Source organism: Solanum verrucosum, unplaced genomic scaffold (genome assembly GCF_900185275.1).
Source record: "Solanum verrucosum unplaced genomic scaffold, falcon-dt-bn FXZP01000056.1, whole genome shotgun sequence".
Classification (NCBI taxonomy): Eukaryota; Viridiplantae; Streptophyta; class Magnoliopsida; order Solanales; family Solanaceae; genus Solanum; species Solanum verrucosum.
The window spans coordinates 587,122-599,908 of NW_026020072.1; the positions used below are offsets into that span (position 1 = coordinate 587,122).

Here is a 12,787-nt window from a genome sequence, read left to right on the forward strand (position 1 = left end):
CTTTTGGAAGTACCTTGGAGTGTTGGAAACAACTAGGAAACATAGGTATAATACCTAGGAACATGTATAAAAAAAAGAAATGGTGAATGAAAGGGAAGGATTGGTGTCCTTGGCACTAGGAGAGGTGCAACAGCCCAGCCCCTTTTTCCCCAAAAATCCGACTTTTTCCCCTTGTTTCTTTCCAATTCTAAACCCTCTCAACCTCAAGGTTTCAGCAGCAACACTTAGAATCATAAAGACCTTTATTATACAATAGATTCAACTCAAAAATCACAGCCAGAAATCTGTACTAAATCAGCAAGAACTTCAACACAACACCACTACAACTTCAACAACCAATAAATCTTCTCTTGGAATTAAAAACGAGTTGGTGTGTGGGGGTATGAACCAACCAACACTAAGGATCATAAAATCCCTCAATATACAATAGGTCACAACTCAAATACACAGCCCAATCCTGTCCCACAACCAACAATAACTTCAACAACACAACTAACAACATCAACAACAACTAACAACTTCAACAACAAATCCAATCTCTTCTCAAATCATAAAAACGAGCTTGGTATGTGGGGGGAAAGGATAAACCCACACTAAAGACTCACATACCTTGATAGGGATCACCCCCGACGAAAATCCACAATGATCTTGACAAATCTTGTTGATCTCCTCTTTCTTCTCTTCTTCTTCTCCTTCTTCTCTTCTTCTTCTCTTGAACCCTAACTCTTTCTCTTTCAAAATGGGACAAAATGATCCAAATATCAGCCTAATACAACAATATAAGCTCAAAAGAAATTATTTGTGAAAAGACCAAAATGCCCTTAAATTTCCGGAACGGAATCCCTGCCAACTGCCCAACTTTCAAAGATCATAACTCGCTCATACGAACTCGGAATCGAGAAAACTCAGTGGCGTTGGAAAGATCGTTCCACAAGCTTCGAAACCATAACTGGAACTACTCCTAAATCATCCTGATATAGGAGTTATGACTGCTCAAAGTTGGCCAAAAACTCACTGATTTCCACACTTAGCCAAATTTTCCAGATTTTAAATTTTTCCAAAAATGACTATTTCCAAATTTCAAGCTTCTTCATATTCATTTTTAAATTGTCGGATGTTACATCACATACCAGAGACACAAAACAACATGTAAAACATACAATTAAAACAACCCCTAGAGAAGCCACTCCTCCACCCATGACATCAAGTGATCCCTCTCTTGCAATACTTGCTGCCTTGATTCCCCCACCACCCTCAAATAGAATTACAACTAGCTCCCAAAATAATATTTCCAAGCCAAAAAAGAAAACTCTCTTTTCTAACCCATTTGATTCCTACAACTGTAACTTTCAAAAAAGCTGATAAACATGAAGAGTGGGGACAAGCAATGAAAGTAGAGTATGATGCCTTAATTAGAAATCAAACTTGGGAACTCGTAACGCGAGACCTATCCAAAAATATTGTGGACTGCAAATGGTTGTAGCAGATCAAGAGAAAAGCGGATGTCTCACTACTAAAAAACTGCTAAAAAATAACAGATAGAAAGCGACGGACGACGTCGCTCCAAAAAGCGACGCCATTTGCCACACTGTCCGTCTCTTTTTAATAAAAATAATAATATATTTTTAATTATTTTACAAAAAGCGACAGACGACATCTCTTAGTCTGTCACTTTTTCCCCCGCAGATTTTTGCATATATATATATATATAAATATATATAATAATTAATTATTTAATATAGGTAGAGACGCTCTCCGTCGCTTTTTATTAAAAATAATTATTTATAAATTAAACAACCACGCCGTCCATCATTTTAAATTAATTTAAATTTATTAATTTTTTTGAAAGAGCGACAGACGACATCTCTAAATCTGTCGCTTTTTGGTCAAAATGTATGGTAAAATTTTTAAAAAAAGCGACGGATAACGTCTCTTAGTCCGTCCGTCGCTTTTTGATCAAAATGTTGGTCAACTATTTTTAAAAAAGCGACGGACAGAGAGACGTTGTCCGTCACTTTTCTTAAACTAGCTAGGAGACCAGATGCGAAATTTCCCCATTCCCTCATTCTCTTTTCCTTCTCTCTAAGACCCACTGTGTAACACCATCTTTGCCGACGTCAACGCCGCCGCCGCCGATTTAGCTGACCCTAACGACGCCATCTCTATTTTCTCTTTCTCCTTTAATTTAAGGTTAGAGTTGCATCAAATTAGTTTTAAATTTTCAATTTGAGTTATATTTGATTTTGTTAATTAGTTTATTGAATTTAATTAAGTTACATTACACTAGTCCTAAAATCCCAAAATCAAACTAGTCCTAAAATCCCTAATTCAAACAAGTCCTTAAATACCCTAATTAACAAAATCAAATATAACTCAAATTGAAAAAAATTAAAACTAATTTGATGAAATCCTAACCTTAAATTAAAGGAAAAAGAGACAATGGAGAGAGGATATGGCGTCAGCGGTGACAGTAGGCGTCCACACATATTGGTTCTTAGAGAGAGGAAGATAGAATGAGGGAATGAGAAATGGCAGAAATTTCGTGTCTGGTCTCCCAGATATTTTAGGAAAAGCGACAGACAACGTCTCTTTGTCCTTCGCTTTTTTTAAAATAGTTGACCAACATTTTGACCAAGAAGCGAGGAACTAAGAGACACTATCTGACACTTTTCTTTGATGTTTGACCATAAATTTTGACCAAAAAGCGACGGACTTCGAAATGTCGTCCGTCGCTCATTTTTTAAAAATAATTAATAAATTCAAAGTAATTAAAAACAACAGACGACGTGGTTATTGTTTAATTTATAATTATTTTTTAATAAAAAATGACGGACAATGCCTCTACTTATATTAAATAATTAATTATTAATTATATATATATTTGGCGCAAAAATCCGCAAAAAAAATCGATGGACTAAGAGATGTCGTCCGTCGCTTTTTTTAAAAATAATTATTTATATTAAAAAGCGACAGACAGTTTGGCAAATGACGTTGCTTTTTGGAGCGACGTTGTCCGTCGTTTTTTAGCAGTGAGGGTTCACGCAGCGCCCTGTCTTGGATTTTCATGAGACATTCAGTCCCGTTGTCAAACCAACGACGTAAGGTTGGTTATATCTATAGTTGTGCTACACAATTGACCAATCCATCAACTTGATGTCAAGAATGCTATCCTACAAGGAAAATTGGACGAAGAAATGCTTATGTCTCAACCTTAGGATTTATTAATCCCCATTCCCAAATCATGTTTGAAAGTTGAAGAAGGCTATTTATGACCTCAAACAATCCCCCGGGCTTGGTATAATGCTATGCATCAACATTTGCTGAAAATGGGTTTTGTCAGAACAAAATCTGACACCTCACTATTTGTAAGGAAGCAGAAGGCTATAACTATTTATGTTTTTTTCTATGTTGATGACATCATAATCACTGGAAAACATACATAAGTGATCAAATTTGTCATCAGTTCCTTGGCAGCTAGATTTTCGTTGAAAGATCTTGGCTATCTAAACTACTTCTTGGGTATTAACGTTAAGCACATACCAGATGATCTCATTCTTTCTCAATCAAAATACATTCTGGAAATTCTTTTCGAACTCGATATGGAAAATTGCAATGGTGTTTCTACTCCCATGTGTTCCAGTGTACCACTTCGAGTGGCTGACGGTTCGCCATATACTGATGCGACGCGCAACCGGTGTACCCTTGGCAAATTGCAGTATTTGTCCCTCACACGGCCTGCCATATCTTATACAGTCAATAAATTGTCCTAATTTATGCATGTCCTTACTGATGAACATTAGAAAGCAGTTAAAAGAGTACTATGGTATCTCAAAGAAACTGCAAGTTAAAGACTTCGCATCATTCGCATCTCTGACTCTAATTTGTATATGCATGCTGATGCGGACTGGGCTGATCCGAATGACTGAATATCTACATCAGGTTACATTCTTTCTTTGGACCAAATCCAATCAGTTGCTCAAAAAAAACAACAACGTGCATTAGCTTGCTTATCCACCGAGGCAGAGTACAAATCTGTCGCCAATGCAATTGCAGAGCACACTTGGGGGAGAAACTTACTTCATGAGTTATATGTCACCATTTCGAATACGCCAATAATCTACTGTGACAATGTTGGAGTGACTTATTTATCTCACAACCCAGTGTTTCATACCCGTATGAAACATGTTGTTGATTTTGCATATGCACGTGACCAGGTTCAATATCATTGAGTTCATGTTACTCATACTCATGCTTGTGATCAACTTGCTGATACATTCACCAAGCCACTGCCTAAATCAGCATTTACTAGGTGTCGTTCCAGGTTAGGCATTGTTGCACCTTGCCTAACTTGAGGGGGTGTATTAACTGTATATGTTGGTTACAGTAACTATATCTGCTGGTTGTAGTAACTGATCATAGTATTTATTTTATTTACCTGTTACTAGTTTGAATAAGTCTCCTACTGTGTGGAGCACATTAAGGATTAGTTATAGTTCCTATTATCTTGCATAGAACATATGCAGGTGGTGGCCTGATCTTTAGCATCAGTTGGTTGAAGATTATGTATATAATAGCTTGCTGCCAGACTTAATAAAAATTATCTTTTGACCTTCTCATCTTAATCTTTATATTGCACCAGCTCTCGGAACATCTCATGTACACATGCCTTCGATGGAACAACCTGCTTCTTTATCTCAATGTGACCAACTTCCTGCGTTAAATGATTCTTTGAAATCACCAAATATTGAAGCCCCTAATTCTCCTCATGGAAGCAACTCTTATACAATGCAAGCTAGCAGCAATAGTTCATCAATGCAAGCTAGCAGCAACAATTCATCAATGCAAGTTGGCAACAACAACACATCAAGTCCTTCTTTGTCCAATGTTCCAGGTAATGACCTCTTTGTGGAACTTGCCTCTTTACCTTGTGTTGCACCTTTGCCTGAAGTCGATCCTATTGAGCCCATAGCTCCTACTTCGCGGGATATGCAAATAGAAAATACTCACGTAATGCTCACCGGAGCTAAAACGTAAACTTTGCCTAATCCTACCTTTCAATCCATCAGTTACACAACTTCCTTACATCCTGAAGTCACTAAACCGAAATCAATTAAATCCACTCTTTCTAAGCCACACTGGTTGACTGATATGCATGAAGAGCTCTCAGCCCTGAAATCTAGTGGCACATGAATGTTGGTACCTCGGCAACCTCATATGAACATTATTGGCTTTAGATGGGTGTCCAAAACAAAACTAAAGCCGGATGGGTACGTGGAGCACTTTAAGGCTCTTCTTGTAAGGTTACAATCAAATTGCTTGTATCGACTTTGATGACGCTTTTAGTCCCATCGTCAAAGCTACAACCATTTGCATTGCGTTGTAACCACCCTACATTGGGAGATTAATTGGACGTCAAGACTGTTTTTTTTTTTACATGGCGATCTCAAGGAAACTGTTTTCATGGAGTAACCTTCGGGTTTTGTTGAGCCGGTCCATCCGAATCATGTATACCTATTTAAGGAAGCTTTATATGTTCTCAAGCAAGCACCCAGAGCTTGGTTCCAAAAGTTTAACTCTTACCTGCTTCATCTCGGTTTCACTTGTAGCAAATCTGATCCATCTCTATTCGTCCTACATTCTTCTCAAGAAACTATGTTGCTACTACTTTATGTTGATGATATAGTGTTAACTGGCAGCAATCCTGTACTTCTTCGATAGTTTACTTGCGAGCTTCAATCACATTTTGCAATGAAGGATCCGAGAGCTCTCCATTATTTTCTTGGTCTTGAGGTCCATCTCACCAAGGTTGGACTATTCCTTAGCCAGCGTAAGTATATCTCTGATATTCTCCATCGCACAAAGATGCAAGATGCCCGACCTATTCACATTCCACTATCTCTCAAGCATAATCTCCATGAGTCCACAGGTTCTATGGTCGATGCTATTGAATATAGAAGCATTGTGGGTGCTTTGCTATATCTTACTCTCATTCGACCTGAGATATCCCGTCCTGTAAATATCTTCTGTGCCAGTTTATGCATTGCCCAGCTGAAGTTCACTGGTCTGGCATGAAACGAGTTCTTCATTATATTGCTGGCACTCCCCTTCTCGGTCTACGTTGTTCCTCCCAATCTTATCTCAACTTGATAGGGTTCTCCGACTCTGACTAGGGTGGTTTCCCCATCTCTCAGAAATCCACCACAGGCGTTTGTGTTTTCCTTGGCTCCAATTACATTAGTTGGTCTTCAAAGAAACAAAATACAGTTGCTCGATCTAGCATAGAGGCTGAGTATCATTTGTTAGCATCTTTAGCTGCTGACCTCACATGGGTGACGTACATTTTGAAGGATATTGGGATCTCGTTGTCTCATCCTCCTTTCTTGTTCACAAACAATATTAGTGCCCTTCACCTTACAGTTAATCCGGTAATGCATGCTCACATGAAGCATGCCGAGCTTGATTATCATTTGGTGCGGGAAAAAGTTTTCCAAGGTGCTATGGTGACAAGGTTCATACCTTCATTGCAACAGATTGTGGATATATTCACCAAATTACCGTTGCCTAAACATCAGTTTCATGTCTTAAGGTCCAAGCTTGGAGTTGTACAGAATCCCACCACCACTTGCGAGGGAGTGATAAACAACATGAACAAAACTAGAATGTATACCGTAGATCTGTATAGAATGTATAGGACTATAGGAGCACCACTACATAATTGATGTCCTTTAGGAATACAACTACTGAATAGTTGGGATATAGAGGAAGTTGGAATATAGTAGGATACTAATACTTTGTGTATAAATAGGTCATCTGGTTATGTAGAACAATAATAAGAAAAGCTTGCAACTCTTAATTGTGTTCTAGCAAGTATTTTCTTCAGCTATCTTTGTTTTGATATTCACATATGACCATAATGAGAACGTTCTCCAGCGAGAATTGGTGTCCATCCACCAACACGGTCTCTACTTTCACCGGAGAGTTTTATATATATATATATATATATATTGAGAACCATTGCAGGCCTTCCTGTTCATGGGTCCTTTTATGGTGAAGTTATACCCTCGGCTAAGGAGTTGACTCATGTAAATGACCAAGGGAAGTCTTTTTTCCCTGGAAGCTGCTCTTACTTGTTTTGGTGTTTTACCACCTTATAAAAGGTGTCATTGATGAAGTTCCCTTTTGTGATTGGACAAAGTTCTGGTTTCGAGGGCCAAGAAAATTTGAGCCTTCCCTAAAGACATCTAGAACCAGAAAAAGCCAAGGATGAATCATGATTATTCAGGGAACATTGACATGAGTTTTTTTTACCACGAACTGAAGAGGAAAATGCCCCTTTTGTCGAGCTAGGCGTGGAAGAATCACTCAAAGATGAGACTTATTTGGCGGCTTTCCTTGCGTGTTGACTTCGCAAAATTTTTGCTTCCCAACAAGAAGGTTGATTGTGTTCGTGCTAGTGTCTTCAAAGTTGCAAAATTAATGACTGATGGAGAGAAAGTTTCTTTGGTGGCTCCGGTCTTTGCAAGCACCTATCACGGCCTCAGGGAGATCTCCACCTCCTCAAACTTAGGGGCCTGCAATATACTCCTTCCACTTTTTTTGTCTCTCTTTAATATTTCTATTTTCTCCTATATTCGATGCTAACTTTCACGCTTACTAGGCAGAAGGTGTCGTGTATTTCCCTAGCTATCTAATAAAAGGTAATACTCCAATACCTTAACTCTTATGCTTGATTTAGCTGATATGATTTACAATAGTGGGATCATAGCTTAGTGAATCATAAGTCTAGAAATGATTAAACTTAATATATAGACTTTTTTATTGGGAATCTAAGACTTGGATATGCAACTGTTAGAGTTCTTAGTGATAAAAAATCGCATGTTAGACTTGGTTGCTGTTTCTGAGATCTCTTATTATCCATGATAATATTCATTGATCTCTTAATCATATTCATATAGAATTGAGGCATTGAAAGTTGATTTTTATTTGATTTCATGGGTTGAAAACTAGTAAACCAGCAGTTGTTATTCGGGGTGGAAAAAGATCTACAACAAATAAACAGATCTAGATTTTGCTAATGTAGGAGGTGAGGTTCTGTTAATACGAACTCCGACATGGTGCATGACTGTAATGCTTTTCAGGTTAGATGTCGTTGTGTTGATACATTTCTCAAATATTAGCATTCTGCGTAATTGTTAGGTGAATGTCCACCAGGCCCCAATACACTATAACACTAAGCTCTTTTACTTTTTTAGAAGCCTCTGCATGCCATCTATAAAAAGAATTAGAAGACGGCACATCTATAACATATGTTGTCAATGATTTTGATGCAAATCAGGACTTTGTGGTGGAGTGGGATGCACCAAAGTCGGACATATACTGCTCATGCCATTCATTTGAGTACAAAGGTTACCTTTGTAGACATGCTATTGTGGTTCTTCAAATGTTTGGTGTCTTCAGATTCTTTCTAAGTATATATTGCACGCTAAACAAATGCTGCCACGATCAGGCATTCCATCAGCGAAGGACTGGGTGACATGCAAGATAAGGTCTATCGTTGTAAGGATTTGTGTCAACGAGAAATAATATTTGGTGAAGAAGGATCCTTGACTCAGGAGAGCTACAACATTGTTGTTGGTACCATTAAAAAAGCTTTACAAGTTAAAACAATGTCAAGGAAACACTCTTGGCGCTAATCTTAAATCAGGTAGTAGTGCAACCCTTGCTATCCAAGTTGATGATGTATGTCAAGGAAACACTCTATATTGAAATACATCATGGACATACATCATCAACTTCGATAGCAAGGGTTGCACTACTATCTGATTTAAGATTAGCTGCAAGACTGTTTCCTTAAACATTGTTTTAACACTTCTTTAATGGCACCAACAACAATGTTGTAGCTCTTCTAAGTCAATGATCCCTCTTCATCCAATATTATTGCTCGTTGCCAAAAATCATTATAACGACATACCTTAGCGTGCGCGTCATTCAGCCTTTCGCTGATGGAATGCCTGATCGTGGTAGTATTGGTCCAGCATTACAATATATACTTAGAAGGAATACTAAAAACACTAGACATTTGACGAACCACAATAGCATGTTTACAAAGGTAACCTCTGTACTCAAATGAATGACATGAGCAGTATACGTCTGACTTTGGTGCATCCCGCTCCACCACAAAGTTCTGATTTGCATCAAAATCTTTGACAACATATATTATAGATGTGCCGTATTGTGATTCGTTTTTAGATGGCATTCAGAGGCTCCTAAAAAAGTAAAAGAGTTGAGTGTGTTGGCGCCTGGTGGACGTTCACATATCAATTACCAGAATGCTAAAATTTGAAAATTGTATCAACACAACAACATCTAACCTGAAAAGCGTAGAGTATGGGAAAACTACAGTTTAACAAATCCTCTATAGTTGGACAAAATTAGATGATTAAAGACAAGTCTTCATGCATTGCCTAGATCTATAAAGAGTCATGCACCATGTCGGAGTTCGTATTAACAGAAACTCACCTCCTACATTAGCAACATCTAGATCTATTTATTTGTTGTAGGTCTTTTGCCACCTCGAATAACAACGGCTGGTTTACTAGTTTTCAACCCACGAAATCGAACAAAAAACAACTTTCAGGGCCTCAGTTCTGTATGAAGTCTACCACACAAGTAAAATGTACTAGTCAACCAAGCACTTGCTGCAGTAAAACTCCCTCTTTCAATTCAAGATTAGGATCCAACAGCTTTACGAACCATACGAAGTATTTAAGCTACTAAACTCACTGGTCAATCTCTTGCTCATAATAAATTCACTAAGTAGATCTGCTTATCATATTTCAACATATTAAGAAAATCATTCTTCATCCTTCAATAAGATAGGTATTCCATCTGATCTCCTATTGGCCTCAAGATGTTGACTAAACCACATCATTTGGTAATGTACTAATTGGCTTTGGTTTTGCAAAGTAACATACCTCTAAGACAACTCTGTGGAATAATATCAACTTTAACAATAACAACAGTCCAAAGAATAAAATAAAAAGTATATGATTAAGAGATTATGAATATTATCATGAATAATAAGAGATCTCAAAAACAACAACCACGTCTGATCATGCAATTGTTTATCATTAAGAACTCTAACACTGTCATTTTCTTGCACATCCAAGTCTTAGATTCACAGCATATATAGATATGGTTGACATGTAAAAGAAAATGCATTCTATATATTAAGTAATCAGCCAGTTAATCTCAATCATATCGAGACTTATGGTTCACTAAGCTACGATCCTAATACTGTAAATCATATCAGCTAAAGCAAGCTTAAGACATAAGGTATATGAGTATTGCCTTTTATTATATAGCTAGAGAAATACACAACACATTATGCCTAGTAAGTGGGAGATCTAGCATAGCATTGAGGAGTAAACAGAAATATAAAACAGAGAAAACAGTGGAAAGTTGATTGAACTTTTGAGCACAGTGAACGTTTCTGTCTTTTCCTCGTCAGAATGGTGCTTTATTCTTTCCAATTTACGTATCTTACTTTTCTTTTTGATCTGTCTCATAAAGAGTGTCTCTTTTTGAAAAAGAAAATAATAATTCTATGTGCTACTGAACTTCCCTAAAACAACAAAAAAATTGCTCTCAAGAATTAAGAAAAAGCAGACCAAACCATCACTAAATATCAGATACGAGCAAGAGACTAGGATTGCAACTGCAGCTCTACAATGTTGATATCCTACTCCTATGGCCTTAAAATCGATAAATTTTGCAATATGGAGGTAATCTCCTCTTTATCTCTACTTAGTTACTGTCAATGCTTCCCCTCTATAAGGTATTATATAATTTTCTACACTCTCCCATAAACTTAGGTAGCGACTGAAGTGTAAAGTATTGGGCATGTTCAAATGCACATATTCATAAATTATTTGATTAGGAATACTGAAGTGCCAAGATATCCAGAGAGATCATGTGGATTGGAATGAAGAACTACAGTGGGCCATTGACCATAATAGGGGTAGAAACAATAAGACAGAAGTCCATAGAATGGTGTTGGCTGGCTGTGTTTATTGCATATGGATTGAAAGGAACAACAAAAGTTCCCAACGAAAGGCAAAGGAATCTACTTTACTTATCAGAATCATTCAGTAAGTGTTCTACATGGGGCAACTTAGGACAAGACTAGCACAAAGACTGACTGGACTACCTCAATTACTATCCATAGTTCTTTAAAAGTTGGTCATGATCAGGGTCTATTTGTGTTTGAGATAAGTAGTCTAGATGTTTGATCATGCTCTACTGGTTTGGAGATGTCTAGTCCATTTTTTTTTTTTACTCTGAACAGTAATACTTACTTGGTATATAAATTTATTTTATCATAAAAAAAATAATGATCACATCTTCTATATACTAATTAGCTTCAAACTCAAGTGTCCTTATAAAAGCATAGATTGCAGTTCAAAAAAACTGTACTGTATCACCAAAACTAATTGCAGTTCATGTGTGAGTACTGTAAAGCTCTATGGAGTAAGCATTTCGAACAAGCAAGGATTGATTGCACAAGCGTTTAAATGGGCTGAAGAGTTGGAGTAGGCACAAGCACATGCTAAAGGCAAGTCTACTTCTGTAATTTACAAAATGGTCTTGGCAGCATAAGATTACGGTATTTGGATTAAGATAAATAACATTGTCATCCAGGATAAAAGTTCTGATCCACAAATTGTTATCTTCTTTAGAGGATTGTACAAGATATCTTCTTTACAGGATCCTGAGGAAGAGTTTAGGAAGGAAGCTTGAAGAGATGAATATATACCCTAAGTTGTTGTTTAATAGCCAGTAGTTGATCTGATATAACAGATGTTTGCTTTCTAGTTCGCTAGTTGCTCTGGTAATTAAATTCTTGTTAATTTATTTTGAAAACAGAGAATAGAAATCTTAGAGAATAAAGTGAAAGAGGTTATGGGTGAATACAACTAGATATCAATGGGAATAGATATCGCCACCTAGGAGTTCGCCAAAAAATAGATGGATGAAGATATTCACATGAAGGGGACTCAAAGAATTGTAAGTTTTCAAATTTCCTATTTCTTTAATTCATTTTATGAGGGACCAAATGCAATAAAGACGGGAATATATGAAATGTTGTTGATTTGCAGAACAGACAAAGAACGTCACTTACAACTTCACATCAATTGTTCTCACATTTGCTTGAACTCTATGTATCACGGCTTAGATACACAGATCTACTCCTAGGCTAGTTTATACTGAAGGAGAGAGACAACACTGAATATCTGGAGGACATCTAGTTTCAGCATTAGCACATGCTATGCAAGTGATACTTGTCTTTGGGGTGGGGTTGGGGTCTCTCAAGGAAGAAAATGAAGGGAACAAACATAAATTTAGCAAAAGGTTTGCTCAACATAGTAATTTCCGCTTCATGAATTAATATTGGTCAAAGAATAGGTCTTGTCTAAGAGAACTATACATTTTATCTACAGAGTACCTGGATTTTTCTTATATGTATCAAAATACAAACACATCAAATTGTAATTGCTAAATATAGACGAAAGTAAAGGAAGAAAGAATAAGACATAGTACCAAAGTTTAAGGAGTAGATATTTAAATGATTAGAATAAGTTAGTATAGGGAATTGACTCATTTCAACATCAAGACAAAGCAGCTATGACACGTTGAGTGATTTGATAGTTTAAGTTATTTTTTTATTACTGAATTGATGGTTAAAGCTATGCATGAGAACTCGTAAAAAATGTATGATAGAGAGAGC

At 37.0% G+C, this 12,787-nt stretch overlaps 1 protein-coding gene across 2 annotated transcripts in view; it reads right to left on the reverse strand.

Moving 5' to 3' along the window:
- LOC125823898 (uncharacterized) overlaps window positions 1–12,787 on the reverse strand; it is an 897,951-nt gene that overhangs the window by 489,810 nt on the left and 395,354 nt on the right. The gene's annotated exons all lie outside the window — the stretch shown is intronic.